General features: G+C 38.8%; 4 non-coding genes across 4 annotated transcripts; all 4 read left to right on the top strand.

Moving 5' to 3' along the window:
• The first annotated feature begins 5,318 nt into the window (after positions 1 to 5,318).
• TRNAA-AGC (transfer RNA alanine (anticodon AGC)) lies at positions 5,319 to 5,391 on the top strand. The gene has a single exon. It is a non-coding gene; the product is annotated as a tRNA-Ala (tRNA).
• A 965-nt stretch (positions 5,392 to 6,356) lies between these two features.
• TRNAY-GUA (transfer RNA tyrosine (anticodon GUA)) lies at positions 6,357 to 6,445 on the top strand. The gene is given in 2 exon segments: positions 6,357 to 6,393; positions 6,410 to 6,445. It is a non-coding gene; the product is annotated as a tRNA-Tyr (tRNA).
• Positions 6,446 to 17,860: 11,415 nt separating this feature from the next.
• On the top strand, positions 17,861 to 17,949 carry TRNAY-GUA (transfer RNA tyrosine (anticodon GUA)). The gene is given in 2 exon segments: positions 17,861 to 17,897; positions 17,914 to 17,949. It is a non-coding gene; the product is annotated as a tRNA-Tyr (tRNA).
• Positions 17,950 to 19,347: 1,398 nt separating this feature from the next.
• On the top strand, positions 19,348 to 19,436 carry TRNAY-GUA (transfer RNA tyrosine (anticodon GUA)). Its single transcript is given in 2 exon segments — positions 19,348 to 19,384; positions 19,401 to 19,436. It is a non-coding gene; the product is annotated as a tRNA-Tyr (tRNA).
• The last annotated feature ends 503 nt before the right edge of the window (positions 19,437 to 19,939 follow it).

Here is a 19,939-nt window from a genome sequence, read left to right as displayed (position 1 = left end):
CACACAAAAGTATATATTTATATAAAGTAGACACCACAGGCTATTTACCTAAGGTTGTTTTGACACTTTCTACGTAGCCATTTTACCGCCAACCTCTGCTAAATATTGGAGTAAAATTGTGTTTTTTGGGGGTTTTCGCACACAAACTTATAACAAAGAACTTCTCATGTGTATTTTGTAAATTTGGTGTGTGCTATTCCTGTACAAAGTTTTATTATGTGTTCAGTTACTTCTGCTGAGTACAACGGTACCCCCATTGTATGTCTTTGGCACTATTTCGTGAAGCTACAGTGCCATATAGGAGACCTGTCCTTTTCAGTATTCACAGTAGAATTTTGAGAGACGGATTTAATGAGCCTATGCTTCCATTTGGGGTATTATAGTAGTTTGACTGTTCAAAAAAACCCCACAAAGGCCTACCATTTGTAAAAGTAGACACTCCAGGGTATCTCGTAAGGTGCATATTGTGCCTTAACATGCCCCCATTTTTTTACCATTACATGCCAAAGTATGTGGTAAAAAATAATTTTGTGCATATTTTACATACGGATTGCATTTTTGCTGGCCATTTTGTATATTTCATGTGTGCCACTAAGTTCAAACCCCCCAAATTATGCTCAGCTAAGTCTTCTGAGTAAAAGGACACCCCCATTGTATGTCTATGGCACTATTTCGTGAAGCTACAGTGCCATACAGGAGACCTGTCCTTTTCAGTATTCACAGTAGAATTTTGAGAGACGGATTTAATGAGCCTATGCTTCCATTTGGGGTATTATAACAGTTTTACTGTTCAAAACACCCCACAAAGGCCTACCATTTGTAAAAGAAGACACTCCAGGGTATCTCATAAGGTGCATATTGTGCCTTAACATGCCCCCATTTTTTTACCATTACATGCCAAAGTATGTGGTAAAAAATAATTTTGTGCATTTTTTACATACGGATTGCATTTTTGCTGGGCATTTTGTATATTTCATGTGTGCCACTAAGTTCAAACCCCCCAAATTATGCTCAGCTAAGTCTTCTGAGTAAAAGGACACCCCCATTGTATGTCTATGGCACTATTTTGTGAAGCTACAGTGCCATATAGGAGACCAAGCCATATCAGTTTTGACCGAACTTTGAATTTTGACGCCGGGCCTATGTGCAATTTCCAAGCATCTTTGCAGGTTTTAAATTCAAACTACCCCACAAAGGCCTACCATTTCTTAAAGTAGACACCCCAGGGTATTTCAAAAGGCATATTTTGAACCTTAGCGTGGGATCATTTTTCCGCTAGCTTGTACCAGGTGTAGTGGTAATAAGCGTTTTTTCTGCCTTTTTGACACACAAAGTGAGTTTGCACAGTATATTTTGCAAACCTTATGTGTACTACCACTGTATAATACTTCATATGTTGCTCAGCTATGTCTGCTGAGTACAAAAATACCCCCGTATGTACCTTTGCCAGGTATATGTGGACATCGGAGGGGCACATTTGGGACAGAGCCATTCCATTTTTTTTCAAATTTTGAATTTTTACGCTGTGCCCATGTCCCATTTTAGAGTATTTTACCAGGCTATATAATCCAAATACCCCATAAAGCCATACCATTTCTTAAAGAAGACATCCCAGGGTATTTCAAAAGGCATATTTTGAACCTTAGCGTGGGATCATTTTTCCGCTAGCTTGTACCAGGTGTAGTGGTAATAAGCGTTTTTTCTGCCTTTTTGACACACAAAGTGAGTTTGCACAGTATATTTTGCAAACCTTATGTGTACTACCACTGTATAATACTTCATATGTTGCTCAGCTATGTCTGCTGAGTACAAAAATACCCCCGTATGTACCTTTGCCAGGTATATGTGGACATCGGAGGGGCACATTTGGGACACAGCCATTCCATTTTTTTTCAAACTTTAAATTTTTACGCTGTGCCCATGTCCCATTTTAGAGTATTTTACCAGGCTATATAAACCAAATACCCCATAAAGCCATACCATTTCTTAAAGAAGACATCCCAGGGTATTTCAAAAGGCATATTTTGAACCTTAGCGTGGGATCATTTTTCCGCTAGCTTGTACCAGGTGTAGTGGTAATGAGCGTTATTAAATGTATTTTTTTACTTTTTAAAACTTTTTTTACTTTTTAAAACTATTTTTTAAACTTTTGTTTTGATTATTCATTTTTTTTAAAGTTTCCTAAACTTTCGTAAAACTTTTTTTTACAGATTTAACATTTTTCTAAGCTTTTTTTTTACGTTAACCCCTAACTAGCAGTAAGCAGCACTAACAGTAAATTCCCCATTTTCCCATAACTCCCACCCACCCCAGCTAGCAAAATATTTAATTATACAATATTTAAATTAGTTAATTAAATAAATTTAACCCCTGAGGGTTAAAAAATAAATAAAAGTTAATGGTCAGGGGTTAAAAAAAAAAATTAGAACAGTATAATACTGTGATCTGTATTTTGATCACTGTAGGCAGTGATCGACTGGCAGGGAAGGGGTTAATTTTTATTTGGACTGGGTAAAGGGTTTATTTTTTTTAATTTTTTACTTAAATGTTATTAAAACTTTTTTTAACTTAATTTTTTAACTTTTTAAAGCGTATTTTTAAACTTTTTTAACGTTAACCCCTAGTTAGCGTAATACTAAATCCCCCAATTCCCCACTAACTTCCACCCTCCCCAGCTAGCTAAATTTATAATTTTAAAATATTTAAATTAATTAATTAAATAAATTGAACCCCTGAGGGTTAAAAAAAAAAAGAATTAACCCTCAGGGGTTAAAAAAAAAAATCAGATCTTAGTAAAATGTAATCCCTGCCAATTGATCACTGTAGTCAGTGATCAATTGGCAGGGAAGGGGTTAATTTTTTATTAAAATGGGTAAAGGGGGGGTAAAGGGGGGGGGATTTTAATTTTACTATATTTTCTTTCCACCAGGGGGCAGGATCACTGAAGATCCGGCTCCCTGCACTTCACACAGAACCAGGAAGTGCAGGGAGGCGGAGGTGAGTATAGAGAGCACATGTGCCCGCTCTGGCATGCTGTCAGAGCGGGCACATGCACTCTGACAGCCCGATCCGGTGCTCCCGGTCTGCCTCTAATGCAGAGGCAGACCGGAGCACCATTAACCCCGCGATCGCCGCGATTGCGGCGATCTGGGGTTAATTTTAACGGGTGACGGACGAGGTCCGTCACTCGTCATTAACGCATTCCCCTGAGTGACGGACCTCGTCCGTCACTCGTCGTTAAGGGGTTAAAGGAAGGGTGCTTAGTTTGAACTTTTTGTTGACCTGGATGTCATTGCCACAGCAGCATGTTGCAAACGGTTTAACTGCTTACCTGATTCTTCAAAAATTTCCTACTTTGACATTGAGTAAATTCACAAATTACCTTCGATAGCTCAGCTGGTAGAGCGGAGGACTGTAGTTGGTAAACGGTAGCAATCTTTAGGTTGCTGGTTCAATTCCGGCTAGAAAGACATGTGTTTTTTTTTCTTGTAGAGCGGAGTACTGTAGTTGGTATACGATAGCAATCCTTAGGTTGCTGGTTCATTTCCGGCTCGAAGGACATGTGTTTTTTTTCTTGTTGCTGTTAATTGGTGCACTTTTCCCAAGTAGAATTCCTTAGGTTGTTTGTTCAGTTCTACTCTGAAGGATGCTTTCCCTCATTTTCTTTGCTTCTTTTTCTTCAGGGGAGAGGAGGTTCTGGCATAAAGACCTGGCATTGCTTGTTCTTGCTTTGGTTTTTTTCTTACAGTTGCCTTTTTGGTTTTTGCCTTCATCCGTCTTGTATTATGTTCTATATTCTACCGGTACACAGAGCTGATGTGACACACATGTGGGGTATTAGCTCAAATGGTAGAGCGCTCGCTTAGCATGTGAGAGGTAGCGGGATCGATGCCCGCATTCTCCAATAAGTCTTTTTTTCAAAGCGTTTGCTTGAACTAGTTGCTATAGCAATGCTGGAAAAAATCTAACATGAACAACAAGCTTACATCGATTGTCCATCTCCATCTCGTTATTTGCATACTTCCACATTTGACAAAAACAACATGCACGATTCAAGAGGAATTCTTAGACACAACTAGAAATGTAAAAAAGTTTAACTCAATGAGAAATTTTATTGGCCTTTGCTTGCCTTATCTTGGCAACCACAAAAACTGCATTCTAGCACTTTGCCTTTTCATGGTATTTTCTTTCTTTCCCCTTTGGTCGCTGGTTCAATTCCAACTCAAAGGACATGTTGTTTTTTTTTGTTCTGGTGGCTTGGTAAATTCCCATATTTCACTCATCCCACTACTTCTTCTCCCATTTCCCTCAAATAGCGTTTCTCGGATTGCTGCATCAGTTCTGCCCTGAAAGATTCTTTGCCTCATTTTCATTGTTTATTTTTCTTAAGGGGAGAGGAGGTCCTTGCGTAGAGATCTGGCATTGCTTGTTCCTGCTGTTACATTTTTCTTTCAATTGCCTTTTGTTTTTTTGGTCTTCATCCACTCAGTATCATGCTCTATATTCTATCGGTACGCAAAGTTTAAGAGCTTGGCAGGCTTAAAATCTGCATTCTAGCGCTTTGACTTTTCAAGGCATTTCCTTTTTTTGTCTCTGGTTCTGCCTCTGGGGTCACAAGCTATACGGCATGAGAGAGGAAAAGTGGGGGATTAGCTAAAATGGTAGAGCACTCGCTTTGCATGTGAGAGGAAGCGGGATCGATGCCCGCATGCTCCAGTGGCTGATTCTTCTTTTAAAGGAAGGGTGCTTAGTTTGAACTTTTTGTTGACCTGGATGTCATTGCCACAGCAGCATGTTGCAAATGGTTTAACTGCTTACCTGATTCTTCAAAAATTTCCTACTTTGACATTGAGTGAATTCACAAATTACCTTCGATAGCTCAGCTGGTAGAGCGGAGGACTGTAGTTGGGATACGGTAGCAATCCTTAGGTCGCTGGTTCAATTCTGGCTCGAAGGACATGTGTTTTTTTTTCTTGTAGAGCGGAGTACTGTAGTTGGTATACGATAGAAATCCTTAGGTTGCTGGTTCATTTCCGGCTCGAAGGACATGTGTTTTTTTTCTTGTTGCTGTTAATTGGTGCACTTTTCCCAAGTAGAATTCCTTAGGTTGCTTGTTCAGTTCTACTCTGAAGGATGCTTTCCCTCATTTTCTTTGCTTCTTTTTCTTCAGGGGAGAGGAGGTTCTGGCATAAAGACCTGGCATTGCTTGTTCTTGCTTTGGTTTTTTTCTTACAGTTGCCTTTTTGGTTTTTGCTTTCATCCGTCTTGTATTATGTTCTATATTCTACCGGTACACAGAGCTGATGTGACACACATGTGGGGGATTAGCTCAAATGGTAGAGCGCTCGCTTAGCATGTGAGAGGTAGCGGGATCGATGCCCGCATCCTCCAATTAGCCTTTTTTTCAAAGCGTTTGCTTGAACTAGTTGCTATAGCAATGCTGGAAAAAAATCTAACATGAACAACAAGCTTACATCGATTGTCCATCTCCATCTCGTTATTTGCATACTTCCACATTTGACAAAAATTACATGCACGATTCAAGAGGAATTCTTAGACACAACTAGAAATGTAAAAAAGTTGAACTCAATGAGAAATTTTATTGGCCTTTGCTTGCCTTACCTTGACAACCACAAAAACTGCATTCTAGCACTTTGCCTTTTCATGGTATTTTCTTTCTTTCCCCTTTGGTCGCTGGTTCAATTCCAACTCAAAGGACATGTTGGTTTTTTTTGTTCTGGTGGCTTGGTAAATTCCCATATTTCACTCATCCCACTACTTCTTCTCCCATTTCCCTCAAATAGCGTTTCTCGGATTGCTGCTTCAGTTCTGCCCTGAAGGATTCTTTGCCTCATTTTCATTGTTTATTTTTCTTAAGGGGAGAGGAGGTCCTTGCGTAGAGATCTGGCATTGCTTGTTCCTGCTGTTACATTTTTCTTTCAATTGCCTTTTGTTTTTTTGGTCTTCATCCTCTCAGTATCATGCTCTATATTCTATCGGTACGCAAAGTTTAAGAGCTTGGCAGGCTTAAAATCTGCATTCTAGCGCTTTGACTTTTCAAGGCATTTCATTTTTTTGTCTCTGGTTCTGCCTCTGGGGTCACAAGTTATACGGGATAAAAGCGGAAAAGTGGGGAATTAGCTCAAATGGTAGAGCGCTCGCTTTGCATGTGAGAGGTAGCGGGATCGATGCCCGCATTCTCCAGTGGCTGATTCTTCTTTTAAAGGAAGGGTGCTTAGTTTGAACTTTTTGTTGACCTGGATGTCATTGCCACAGCAGCATGTTGCAAACTGTTTAACTGCTTACCTGATTCTTCAAAAATTTCCTACTTTGACATTGAGTAAATTCACTAATTACCTTCGATAGCTCAGCTGGTAGAGCGGAGGACTGTAGTTGGGATACGGTAGCAATCCTTAGGTCGCTGGTTCAATTCCGGCTCGAAGGACATGTGCTTTTTTTTCTTGTAGAGCGGAGTACTGTAGTTGGTATACGATAGCAATCCTTAGGTTGCTGGTTCATTTCCGGCTCGAAGGACATGTGTTTTTTTTCTTGTTGCTGTTAATTGGTGCACTTTTCCCAAGTAGAATTCCTTAGGTTGTTTGTTCAGTTCTACTCTGAAGGATGCTTTCCCTCATTTTCTTTGCTTCTTTTTCTTCAGGGGAGAGGAGGTTTTGGCATAAAGACCTGGCATTGCTTGTTCTTGCTTTGGTTTTTTTCTTACAGTTGCCTTTTTGGTTTTTGCCTTCATCCGTCTTGTATTATGTTCTATATTCTACCGGTACACAGAGCTGATGTGACACACATGTGGGGGATTAGCTCAAATGGTAGAGCGCTCGCTTAGCATGTGAGAGGTAGCGGGATCGATGCCCGCATTCTCCAATAAGTCTTTTTTTCAAAGCGTTTGCTTGAACTAGTTGCTATAGCAATGCTGGAAAAAATCTAACATGAACAACAAGCTTACATCGATTGTCCATCTCCATCTCGTTATTTGCATACTTCCACATTTGACAAAAACAACATGCACGATTCAAGAGGAATTCTTAGACACAACTAGAAATGTAAAAAAGTTGAACTCAATGAGAAATTTTATTGGCCTTTGCTTGCCTTACCTTGGCAACCACAAAAACTGCATTCTAGCACTTTGCCTTTTCATGGTATTTTCTTTCTTTCCCCTTTGGTCGCTGGTTCAATTCCAACTCAAAGGACATGTTGTTTTTTTTTGTTCTGGTGGCTTGGTAAATTCCCATATTTCACTCATCCCACTACTTCTTCTCCCATTTCCCTCAAATAGCGTTTCTCGGATTGCTGCTTCAGTTCTGCCCTTAAGGATTCTTTGCCTCATTTTCATTGTTTATTTTTCTTAAGGGGAGAGGAGGTCCTTGCGTAGAGATCTGGCATTGCTTGTTCCTGCTGTTACATTTTTCTTTCAATTGCCTTTTGTTTTTTTGGTCTTCATCCTCTCAGTATCATGCTCTATATTCTATCGGTACGCAAAGTTTAAGAGCTTGGCAGGCTTAAAATCTGCATTCTAGCGCTTTGACTTTTCAAGGCATTTCATTTTTTTAATATACAAAGTGTTCTGTGTTATAAGGCGCTTAAAATAGTGAAATTTAAAGTGCTCTCAGTTATAGCAGCTTTCACACAAAAATAGGAACTCTCTATTCCTATTACATTGAATACAAAAAAACCACTATTTAACAGATAAGTGCCAAATTAGTGAAGGTGCGTAGCGCTGAAAAGTGGATTACTTACTTCCCAGCTTATTGGGGATATAATAGTTGTGAATGGCTGTATAAGAACAAAAGGGAAAAGTATATAGTGCAACACTGTTGAATTAAAAAATGGAAATATATATTCCAAATTAGAAGCACTCACGTGGTTTAGAGCCTATTATGGATTGGCTCTAATCACTTGCGCCGTTGTGCACTTAAGGTGGCACACACCTTCTAGGTCCACGTGTAAGATGTTCCTCAGAAGCATGTAAAACAAAGGGGTAGGGGAAGACAGGGAGAATTGCCCTGGTGCAGAAATCCTTAATCAGGTGGGGTATAGTATAAACACATACAGATGGCTTCTCACCTTAAAAAGAGCCTATCACTTGGCTCTGAGTGTATAAGCAGATGAGTCCAATTCTAGGGTGACTCTACCCTTCTTTAAGCAGGATAAAATGGTCCACCAAAGTGCAGATTCAATAAAATTTATATTTATTCCATTAGTATAAAACTTTAAAAAATAAATTGCAATACATACACAGTGGTGTTAAGTCCAAAGTCCAAAACGCGTTTCGCCGATTCTGTTCGGCTTTTTCAATTGGTGATTTACTTCCTGCTTTCTAATACATATATACCCCTGTCTGAACATTTAATTGGTTGCAGGAGATCGTGATACAGCCAATCACGAGTGCTCCTGTTGAAGATGGGTGTGTAGTTCCAATATGCCAATAATCTATCCCTTATACGTGACGTCATCACGCACGCACACGCGTGCGCGTGTCGTCACTTCCGGGAACCTGAAAGTTGTGTATATACTTCTATAGTCCTTTTTAATCCGATCCCATTGAATCCAGAACAAAGATCTTTCTTTGTATCTTGCCTCTATACTTCATAATGCTTCGTTTTCTTGCATCAGTATGGCGGATGGTTGTGTCGTTAGTGTCTTTACTCGTTCAATCATCGTTATATCGATGTCCATGTCTCCATTTTGATTATGGGCAAAGTCCTGGCATCATTTAGTCATTTATAATGTGTAGTTCCTAAAGCCATATGCTCATTATCAGAGCAAAACAGGTATAATAACATAAAAAAAAGGGAGGTATTAGTATAGGCACTATTCCACTAATATGCTCTTATAAAAACATATATAAGTAACCAAAGTGGTGATGTGCAGAAATAATATCTATAATTAAAAGCATAATTGATATTAGTAAGTTCCTATCCAAGCCAGACCATACCAATACAAGTGTTGGTCCACCCATTATTAGAATCCAAAATAGATCTAGACCCAAAGGTGATTGAATGAGCCACTGTTAAAATTAGAAAGTTATTAAAATAAATATAGATATTAATAGAAAAATTAGTACAATAAAAAATTGTTAAAAATTGTAAAAAATCTATATATTACTTATAAGAAGTGGCATAATTCAAAATCATCATTGAGTCCATGTGGTTGCATGGTATTAAGGTTAAAAATCCACTGCATCTCTGTTTGTCCAATCAATTTTATAGGGTCCCCTCCTCTCCAATTACCGATTACTTTCTGGATTCCCATAAATTCCAGTAGTGATGGGTCACTATTGTGTTTATTCTTGAAGTGTAGGGACACACTATGTTTTAGGAAGCCATTTCTGATATTTCTAATGTGCTCCTGAATTCTTGTGTTGAGTGTCCTCATCGTCCTTCCTATATAGGTCAACCCACATGGACAGCTGATCATGTATATTACTTTAGTGGATTGGCAGGTGATGACTTGTTTAATTTTAAAATTTCTATTTACATCTTGTGGGTGATGGAACTCTTTTATCACTCTTCTTCTCCTCCTCGAGTTTTTACATGCTCCACACATGCCACAACCGTAAAAGCCATTAGATTCTTTAAAAAACTGACTTGTAGATTTTTTGGGGGGTATGTGATTCTTTACCAAATTACTTTTCAAGTTTTGCACACCTCTATACACTATATTAGGTTTGTCCGGCAATATAGAATTGAGGACAGGGTCATTTTTCAGTATTGGCCAATATCTCTGAATGATCTTTTTCAAATGTCTACTGCTGTGGTTAAAGTCGCAAATAAACTTCAGATTTTGTGATTCTACATTGTCGATTTTCTCTTTATATTTGATCAGTTCATTTCTATCCTTTCCTTCGACCTCTTTGAAAGCTTTACTTAAAAGATCGTCATCATAGCCTTTTTCCCTGAAATCGTTTATTATCTTCTCTGATTGCTCTCGGAATTTATGTTGTTCTGTGCAATTTCTTCTTATCCTTAATAGTTGTGCTTTTGGGGCGTTTAACAGCCACGGGGAGAAATGACAACTCTTCTCCCCTATGTAGCTGTTAACATCGACCTTTTTAAAAAATGTACTTGTCTTTAAAACATTCTTTTCAACATATATATTGAGGTCTAAAAATTCTACAGAGTTTTTGCTAAAATGGCTCGTAAGTTTGATGCCCCAATCGTTGGTGTTTAAATGAGTTAAAAATACATTCAGTGACTCCTCGTTCCCTTCCCAAATAAAAAATATATCGTCAATGTAACGGCGATAGGACACGAGGTTCGCATCCCATCTGTGGTCTCCATAAATAAATTGTTGTTCCCAATGGGACATAAAGAGATTCGCGTAACTGGGTGCGAACCTCGTGCCCATCGCCGTTCCACAAGTCTGTAAATAAAACTGTTCTCCATACCAAAAATAATTATTGTTTAAAATCCAATATATTCCTTCTATTATAAAATCTACTTGTTGGGGTGGGAACTTGTTGGAAAGTTCTAAAAAGTGACGTATTGCTTCGCATCCTCTTGTATGGGAAATTATAGTATACAGTGAACCCACATCCGCTGTTACAAGGTAGTAGTTGTCCTTCCATACAATATTTTGAATTATCTGTAGGACATTAATGGTGTCTTTGAGGTAGCTTCGGCACGTACACACTATGGGCTGAAGACATTTATCGATATACTGGGATAACTTGCTAGAAATAGATCCTATACCGGAGACAATGGGTCTCCCGGGAGGGTTACTCTTATTTTTGTGCAATTTTGGCAAATAATAAAAAACAGGGATTTTAGGATATTGCATATTTAAAAACTTATATTCTTTTTGGTTCAGAACTTCTGTCACTTTTCCTTTTTCAATAAGTGCATTGTAACTAGACTTGATGTCTTTCGTGGGGTCCTTACTCAAGACTCGATATGTCTGATCATCATTCAATAACCTAAGTATCTCCTTATTGTAATCGTCAGCATTTAGGATGGCTATGCCTCCCCCCTTATCCGCTGGTTTAATTACCAAAGTTTGGTCTTCTCTTAACTCTTTTAGAGCCTGTCTCTCATGAAAGCTAAGGTTATGGTACTTATTTTTAGGTTTTTTTATTTTGTCCATATCTCTTAGGACCATCTTCTCAAAAGTTGTCATCTCGTCAGAGATGCAACTTCGAGGGAAAAAGGTAGAATTTTCTCTCAGATTAGTGTGGATTATGTCGTTATCTTGGTTGGTTGTTGAATTGTGGGTCACCGTCTGTTTTAGAAAGAATTTTTTTAAACAAAGTTTTCTCTTAAATCTATTTAGATCCAAATAGACACTGAATTTGTTAATCGGCTTTGTGGGGGCAAATTTTAATCCCTTCGCCAATAGACTGATCTGGGATTTCGTTAGTTCTTTTTTGGAAAGATTGAAGATTCCGTTCGATTTGGGTGCCTCTCTCTCCTTTCTTTTCTGTATGAGTGTTCCTCCCCTAGTTCCCCTTCTTCTATACTGCGTCTTCGCTTTGCTAGTGATGTTTGATAAATGGGGGATTCCTTGCGTCTCCCTCTTATTTGTCTGTGCCAAAAATCCTCCTCTGTAGGAGCTGTTGTGAGTGGTTGGAATCTATTCTGTATTGGGATGTCATCATTATTCTGGGGGGATCTACATGGCATTGTGGGTTCATTAGATGGTGTGGTTGTGGCGGGTCTTAATCCTCTTGGTCTCTCCCTTATTGGTGATCTGGGTTGTTTCCTTCTAACTACCTTCTCCCACCCTCCCCTACTACGTGTCGGTGTATAGTGGGTTCTACGTGATGTTTGTATGTAGTGGTTCCTTTGTGGTGATCGTGTATGATAGTTCCTCCTTGGTGATCGTTCCCTAGGGTGATAATGGTCAGGAGTCTTTCTTATTTGGTTTCTACCCCTTCCTCTGTCATTCATATAGGGCTCATACTTATTCATTCTTTTCCCTTCATTATATTGGGTATTGAAATGGAATGGTTCCTTTCCTTTAGTGTACGTCCTGACCTGATTCTTTGCATAATCGTCTTTATCACGTAAATACTTCTTTTTCTTAATCTCAATTACATTTTTCTCCGTTCTTTCTAAATTTATCTGAATATCATTCATTGTGCAGGTGTATTGTTCAGTAGTCATATTTTCAATTAGAAAGTTTTTAATTTCATTTATCTCCACATCAAGTTTATGTAGAGAATTCCCCCGTCTTTTAATTATCAAATTCATCATCCCGAAGGAGAAACTTTCCAAGAGGTCAGTCCATTCTTGTATAAAGTCTTCCTCATCTTGATCGAATGAGGGACTTTTCGTGAATCTCAGGCCTCTTGGAGTAATTTTCTCCCTGGTATATTTATCCAATGTTGCAACTTCCCATTTAATTTTTATTTCTTTGGTCAGTAATTTTTCCAATTTGTAACATGAATTACGTAATCTTATTTTTAATTCTTGTTCATTATTTCCTCTTGGTGTTGTGGGATTATTAAATAGAGCGTCTATGTTTTGGCCATATTTAGACCTTTTCTCAAACAGAGACATATTGGGTTTAGCAGCACACACAGAGATAGAGAGTGATATAGGACAATAAATATACAAAGTGTTCTGTGTTATAAGGCGCTTAAAATAGTGAAATTTAAAGTGCTCTCAGTTATAGCAGCTTTCACACAAAAATAGGAACTCTCTATTCCTATTACATTGAATACAAAAAAACCACTATTTAACAGATAAGTGCCAAATTAGTGAAGGTGCGTAGCGCTGAAAAGTGGATTACTTACTTCCCAGCTTATTGGGGATATAATAGTTGTGAATGGCTGTATAAGAACAAAAGGGAAAAGTATATAGTGCAACACTGTTGAATTAAAAAATGGAAATATATATTCCAAATTAGAAGCACTCACGTGGTTTAGAGCCTATTATGGATTGGCTCTAATCACTTGCGCCGTTGTGCACTTAAGGTGGCACACACCTTCTAGGTCCACGTGTAAGATGTTCCTCAGAAGCATGTAAAACAAAGGGGTAGGGGAAGACAGGGAGAATTGCCCTGGTGCAGAAATCCTTAATCAGGTGGGGTATAGTATAAACACATACAGATGGCTTCTCACCTTAAAAAGAGCCTATCACTTGGCTCTGAGTGTATAAGCAGATGAGTCCAATTCTAGGGTGACTCTACCCTTCTTTAAGCAGGATAAAATGGTCCACCAAAGTGCAGATTCAATAAAATTTATATTTATTCCATTAGTATAAAACTTTAAAAAATAAATTGCAATACATACACAGTGGTGTTAAGTCCAAAGTCCAAAACGCGTTTCGCCGATTCTGTTCGGCTTTTTCAATTGGTGATTTACTTCCTGCTTTCTAATACATATATACCCCTGTCTGAACATTTAATTGGTTGCAGGAGATCGTGATACAGCCAATCACGAGTGCTCCTGTTGAAGATGGGTGTGTAGTTCCAATATGCCAATAATCTATCCCTTATACGTGACGTCATCACGCACGCACACGCGTGCGCGTGTCGTCACTTCCGGGAACCTGAAAGTTGTGTATATACTTCTATAGTCCTTTTTAATCCGATCCCATTGAATCCAGAACAAAGATCTTTCTTTGTATCTTGCCTCTATACTTCATAATGCTTCGTTTTCTTGCATCAGTATGGCGGATGGTTGTGTCGTTAGTGTCTTTACTCGTTCAATCATCGTTATATCGATGTCCATGTCTCCATTTTGATTATGGGCAAAGTCCTGGCATCATTTAGTCATTTATAATGTGTAGTTCCTAAAGCCATATGCTCATTATCAGAGCAAAACAGGTATAATAACATAAAAAAAAGGGAGGTATTAGTATAGGCACTATTCCACTAATATGCTCTTATAAAAACATATATAAGTAACCAAAGTGGTGATGTGCAGAAATAATATCTATAATTAAAAGCATAATTGATATTAGTAAGTTCCTATCCAAGCCAGACCATACCAATACAAGTGTTGGTCCACCCATTATTAGAATCCAAAATAGATCTAGACCCAAAGGTGATTGAATGAGCCACTGTTAAAATTAGAAAGTTATTAAAATAAATATAGATATTAATAGAAAAATTAGTACAATAAAAAATTGTTAAAAATTGTAAAAAATCTATATATTACTTATAAGAAGTGGCATAATTCAAAATCATCATTGAGTCCATGTGGTTGCATGGTATTAAGGTTAAAAATCCACTGCATCTCTGTTTGTCCAATCAATTTTATAGGGTCCCCTCCTCTCCAATTACCGATTACTTTCTGGATTCCCATAAATTCCAGTAGTGATGGGTCACTATTGTGTTTATTCTTGAAGTGTAGGGACACACTATGTTTTAGGAAGCCATTTCTGATATTTCTAATGTGCTCCTGAATTCTTGTGTTGAGTGTCCTCATCGTCCTTCCTATATAGGTCAACCCACATGGACAGCTGATCATGTATATTACTTTAGTGGATTGGCAGGTGATGACTTGTTTAATTTTAAAATTTCTATTTACATCTTGTGGGTGATGGAACTCTTTTATCACTCTTCTTCTACTCCTCGAGTTTTTACATGCTCCACACATGCCACAACCGTAAAAGCCATTAGATTCTTTAAAAAACTGACTTGTAGATTTTTTGGGGGGTATGTGATTCTTTACCAAATTACTTTTCAAGTTTTGCACACCTCTATACACTATATTAGGTTTGTCCGGCAATATAGAATTGAGGACAGGGTCATTTTTCAGTATTGGCCAATATCTCTGAATGATCTTTTTCAAATGTCTACTGCTGTGGTTAAAGTCGCAAATAAACTTCAGATTTTGTGATTCTACATTGTCGATTTTCTCTTTATATTTGATCAGTTCATTTCTATCCTGAAAATTATTATGCTTTTAATTATAGATATTATTTCTGCACATCACCACTTTGGTTACTTATATATGTTTTTATAAGAGCATATTAGTGGAATAGTGCCTATACTAATACCTCCCTTTTTTTTATGTTATTATACCTGTTTTGCTCTGATAATGAGCATATGGCTTTAGGAACTACACATTATAAATGACTAAATGATGCCAGGACTTTGCCCATAATCAAAATGGAGACATGGACATCGATATAACGATGATTGAACGAGTAAAGACACTAACGACACAACCATCCGCCATACTGATGCAAGAAAACGAAGCATTATGAAGTATAGAGGCAAGATACAAAGAAAGATCTTTGTTCTGGATTCAATGGGATCGGATTAAAAAGGACTATAGAAGTATATACACAACTTTCAGGTTCCCGGAAGTGACGACACGCGCACGCGTGTGCGTGCGTGATGACGTCACGTATAAGGGATAGATTATTGGCATATTGGAACTACACACCCATCTTCAACAGGAGCACTCGTGATTGGCTGTATCACGATCTCCTGCAACCAATTAAATGTTCAGACAGGGGTATATATGTATTAGAAAGCAGGAAGTAAATCACCAATTGAAAAAGCCGAACAGAATCGGCGAAACGCGTTTTGGACTTTGGACTTAACACCACTGTGTATGTATTGCAATTTATTTTTTAAAGTTTTATACTAATGGAATAAATATAAATTTTATTGAATCTGCACTTTGGTGGACCATTTTATCCTGCTTAAAGAAGGGTAGAGTCACCCTAGAATTGGACTCATCTGCTTATACACTCAGAGCCAAGTGATAGGCTCTTTTTAAGGTGAGAAGCCATCTGTATGTGTTTATACTATACCCCACCTGATTAAGGATTTCTGCACCAGGGCAATTCTCCCTGTCTTCCCCTACCCCTTTGTTTTACATGCTTCTGAGGAACATCTTACACGTGGACCTAGAAGGTGTGTGCCACCTTAAGTGCACAACGGCGCAAGTGATTAGAGCCAATCCATAATAGGCTCTAAACCACGTGAGTGCTTCTAATTTGGAATATATATTTCCATTTTTTAATTCAACAGTGTTGCACTATATACTTTTCCCTTTTGTTCTTATACAGCCATTCACAACTATTATATCCCCAATAAGCTGGGAAGTAAGTAATCCACTTTTCAGCGCTACGCACCTTCACTAATTTGGCACTTATCTGTTAAATAGTGATTTCATTTTTTTGTCTCTGGTTCTGCCTCTGGGGTCACAAGTTATACGGGATAAAAGCGGAAAAGTGGGGAATTAGCTCAAATGGTAGAGCGCTCGCTTTGCATGTGAGAGGTAGCGGGATCGATGCCCGCATTCTCCAGTGGCTGATTCTTCTTTTAAAGGAAGGGTGCTTAGTTTGAACTTTTTGTTGACCTGGATGTCATTGCCACAGCAGCATGTTGCAAACTGATTAACTGCTTACCTGATTCTTCAAAAATTTCCTACTTTGACATTGAGTAAATTCACAAATTACCTTCGATAGCTCAGCTGGTAGAGCGGAGGACTGTAGTTGGGATACGGTAGCAATCCTTAGGTTGCTGGTTCAATTCCGGCTCGAAGGACATGTGCTTTTTTTTCTTGTAGAGCGGAGTACTGTAGTTGGTATACGATAGCAATCCTTAGGTTGCTGGTTCATTTCCGGCTCGAAGGACATGTGTTTTTTTTCTTGTTGCTGTTAATTGGTGCACTTTTCCCAAGTAGAATTCCTTAGGTTGTTTGTTCAGTTCTACTCTGAAGGATGCTTTCCCTCATTTTCTTTGCTTCTTTTTCTTCAGGGGAGAGGAGGTTCTGGCATAAAGACCTGGCATTGCTTGTTCTTGCTTTGGTTTTTTTCTTACAGTTGCCTTTTTGGTTTTTGCCTTCATCCGTCTTGTATTATGTTCTATATTCTACCGGTACACAGAGCTGATGTGACACACATGTGGGGGATTAGCTCAAATGGTAGAGCGCTCGCTTAGCATGTGAGAGGTAGCGGGATCGATGCCCGCATTCTCCAATAAGTCTTTTTTTCAAAGCGTTTGCTTGAACTAGTTGCTATAGCAATGCTGGAAAAAATCTAACATGAACAACAAGCTTACATCGATTGTCCATCTCCATCTCGTTATTTGCATACTTCCACATTTGACAAAAACAACATGCACGATTCAAGAGGAATTCTTAGACACAACTAGAAATGTAAAAAAGTTGAACTCAATGAGAAATTTTATTGGCCTTTGCTTGCCTTACCTTGGCAACCACAAAAACTGCATTCTAGCACTTTGCCTTTTCATGGTATTTTCTTTCTTTCCCCTTTGGTCGCTGGTTCAATTCCAACTCAAAGGACATGTTTTTTTTTTGTTCTGGTGGCTTGGTAAATTCCCATATTTCACTCATCCCACTACTTCTTCTCCCATTTCCCTCAAATAGCGTTTCTCGGATTGCTGCTTCAGTTCTGCCCTGAAGGATTCTTTGCCTCATTTTCATTGTTTATTTTTCTTAAGGGGAGAGGAGGTCCTTGCGTAGAGATCTGGCATTGCTTGTTCCTGCTGTTACATTTTTCTTTCAATTGCCTTTTGTTTTTTTGGTCTTCATCCTCTCAGTATCATGCTCTATATTCTATCGGTACGCAAAGTTTAAGAGCTTGGCAGGCTTAAAATCTGCATTCTAGCGCTTTGACTTTTCAAGGCATTTCATTTTTTTGTCTCTGGTTCTGCCTCTGGGGTCACAAGTTATACGGGATAAAAGCGGAAAAGTGGGGAATTAGCTCAAATGGTAGAGCGCTCGCTTTGCATGTGAGAGGTAGCGGGATCGATGCCCGCATTCTCCAGTGGCTGATTCTTCTTTTAAAGGAAGGGTGCTTAGTTTGAACATTTTGTTGACCTGGATGTCATTGCCACAGCAGCATGTTGCAAACTGTTTAACTGCTTACCTGATTCTTCAAAAATTTCCTACTTTGACATTGAGTAAATTCACTAATTACCTTCGATAGCTCAGCTGGTAGAGCGGAGGACTGTAGTTGGGATACGGTAGCAATCCTTAGGTCGCTGGTTCAATTCCGGCTCGAAGGACATGTGCTTTTTTTTCTTGTAGAGCGGAGTACTGTAGTTGGTATACGATAGCAATCCTTAGGTTGCTGGTTCATTTCCGGCTCGAAGGACATGTGTTTTTTTTCTTGTTGCTGTTAATTGGTGCACTTTTCCCAAGTAGAATTCCTTAGGTTGTTTGTTCAGTTCTACTCTGAAGGATGCTTTCCCTCATTTTCTTTGCTTCTTTTTCTTCAGGGGAGAGGAGGTTCTGGCATAAAGACCTGGCATTGCTTGTTCTTGCTTTGGTTTTTTTCTTACAGTTGCCTTTTTGGTTTTTGCCTTCATCCGTCTTGTATTATGTTCTATATTCTACCAGTACACAGAGCTGATGTGACACACATGTGGGGGATTAGCTCAAATGGTAGAGCGCTCGCTTAGCATGTGAGAGGTAGCGGGATCGATGCCCGCATTCTCCAATAAGTCTTTTTTTCAAAGCGTTTGCTTGAACTAGTTGCTATAGCAATGCTGGAAAAAATCTAACATGAACAACAAGCTTACATCGATTCTCCATCTCCATCTCGTTATTTGCATACTTCCACATTTGACAAAAACAACATGCACGATTCAAGAGGAATTCTTAGACACAACTAGAAATGTAAAAAAGTTGAACTCAATGAGAAATTTTATTGGCCTTTGCTTGCCTTACCTTGGCAACCACAAAAACTGCATTCTAGCACTTTGCCTTTTCATGGTATTTTCTTTCTTTCCCCTTTGGTCGCTGGTTCAATTCCAACTCAAAGGACATGTTGTTTTTTTTTGTTCTGGTGGCTTGGTAAATTCCCATATTTCACTCATCCCACTACTTCTTCTCCCATTTCCCTCAAATAGCGTTTCTCGGATTGCTGCTTCAGTTCTGCCCTGAAGGATTCTTTGCCTCATTTTCATTGTTTATTTTTCTTAAGGGGAGAGGAGGTCCTTGCGTAGAGATCTGGCATTGCTTGTTCCTGCTGTTACATTTTTCTTTCAATTGCCTTTTGTTTTTTTGGTCTTCATCCTCTCAGTATCATGCTCTATATTCTATCGGTACGCAAAGTTTAAGAGCTTGGCAGGCTTAAAATCTGCATTCTAGCGCTTTGACTTTTCAAGGCATTTCATTTTTTTGTCTCTGGTTCTGCCTCTGGGGTCACAAGTTATGCGGGATAAAAGCGGAAAAGTGGGGAATTAGCTCAAATGGTAGAGCGCTCGCTTTGCATGTGAGAGGTAGCGGGATCGATGCCCGCATTCTCCAGTGGCTGATTCTTCTTTTAAAGGAAGGGTGCTTAGTTTGAACTTTTTGTTGACCTGGATGTCATTGCCACAGCAGCATGTTGCAAACTGTTTAACTGCTTACCTGATTCTTCAAAAATTTCCTACTTTGACATTGAGTAAATTCACTAATTACCTTCGATAGCTCAGCTGGTAGAGCGGAGGACTGTAGTTGGGATACGGTAGCAATCCTTAGGTCGCTGGTTCAATTCCGGCTCGAAGGACATGTGCTTTTTTTTCTTGTAGAGCGGAGTACTGTAGTTGGTATACGATAGCAATCCTTAGGTTGCTGGTTCATTTCCGGCTCGAAGGACATGTGTTTTTTTTCTTGTTGCTGTTAATTGGTGCACTTTTCCCAAGTAGAATTCCTTAGGTTGTTTGTTCAGTTCTACTCTGAAGGATGCTTTCCCTCATTTTCTTTGCTTCTTTTTCTTCAGGGGAGAGGAGGTTCTGGCATAAAGACCTGGCATTGCTTGTTCTTGCTTTGGTTTTTTTCTTACAGTTGCCTTTTTGGTTTTTGCCTTCATCCGTCTTGTATTATGTTCTATATTCTACCGGTACACAGAGCTGATGTGACACACATGTGGGGGATTAGCTCAAATGGTAGAGCGCTCGCTTAGCATGTGAGAGGTAGCGGGATCGATGCCCGCATTCTCCAATAAGTCTTTTTTTCAAAGCGTTTGCTTGAACTAGTTGCTATAGCAATGCTGGAAAAAATCTAACATGA

Source organism: Pelobates fuscus, chromosome 4 (assembly GCF_036172605.1).
Source record: "Pelobates fuscus isolate aPelFus1 chromosome 4, aPelFus1.pri, whole genome shotgun sequence".
In the NCBI taxonomy this organism is placed as follows: Eukaryota; Metazoa; Chordata; class Amphibia; order Anura; family Pelobatidae; genus Pelobates; species Pelobates fuscus.
The sequence above is the reverse complement of the archived record's forward strand: the minus strand, read 5'-3'. Positions and strand labels throughout refer to the sequence as shown.